The sequence below is a fragment of the Mus pahari genome, chromosome 4 (genome assembly GCF_900095145.1).
Source record: "Mus pahari chromosome 4, PAHARI_EIJ_v1.1, whole genome shotgun sequence".
Lineage (NCBI taxonomy): Eukaryota > Metazoa > Chordata > Mammalia > Rodentia > Muridae > Mus > Mus pahari.
In genome coordinates, this window is record NC_034593.1 from 51417685 (window position 1) to 51418678 (window position 994).

Sequence of the window (994 nt, forward strand, 5' to 3'; positions counted from 1 at the left end):
TCCATTATGCAAAATAAAGGATACTTGAGAGCATTGTGCCCTCTGGCAGTAAATATAATAACCAAGAAGGATATTGGGTGGGTAGAAACATACTGACATAGTATGGATATACAGAATATAAACATGACTAATGAGGCAGGTGGATCTCTTAAGTTCAAGGCCAGCCTGGTCTACATAGTACCAAGATGGCCAGAGCTACATAGTGAAACCTCTAAAATGAACAAACAACGATTTTTTTTTCAGAAGATGATTCATTGAAAAGAATTGGGTTCCAGTTAGAATGAATAGTTCAAGATGATATCCAATTTAAAACTAATGAGTTATATCTGGGGTCTTACTTTTAATACTTTTGGGTCCTGATTGATTGTAAATAACATACTTCAAGATATGAAGAGAAATTGTAAGTTATGAGATAAAGGAGAAGAAAAACTGCAACGAAAATTTAGAAAATAAGTAACTGCTGGCTTGAAAAAATTTCTAAAGATCTGGAATAATAATGAATTAGTCAATTATAAGAAAAAGACAGTACAGTAGATATACTATCAAAGAAGTGTTTGTTATGACAGAGTGTGTAGTGTTAAATACCTGTGATTCCAGAGGAAGATTGTAGATTGGAGATGAATTTAGCTTGAATGAGACTTTTTCTCCAAGAACAAAAAGAGTAGAAAACAATGTGCTACTTTGATCTATTTAAAGCCACCTGATGGTAATGCTGTGTGGACTTTTATATAGCCGTGCTTTAGCTCTACATGACATTATATAGGAAAGGTGTACAGAGGCTGTTGTAAGAACATTTCAATAAGAGCCTGGGATGCAACTCAATTGCTAGAGTGCTTGCCTGCATTCACAAGGCCTGCGTCTGCTCCTAACACTGTAAACTGAGTGAGGTGTCACAAGCCTGTATTCCAGTACTCACAATCAGAAGTTCAAGGTCACTCTCTGCTGCTTAGCAATCTGAGGTCAGTCCAGTATATATATATATATATATATATAT

At 35.2% G+C, this 994-nt stretch overlaps 1 protein-coding gene across 2 annotated transcripts in view; it reads left to right on the top strand.

The window, feature by feature from the left end:
* Eif2a (eukaryotic translation initiation factor 2A) overlaps positions 1 to 994 on the top strand; it is a 34744-nt gene that overhangs the window by 17065 nt on the left and 16685 nt on the right. The gene's annotated exons all lie outside the window — the stretch shown is intronic.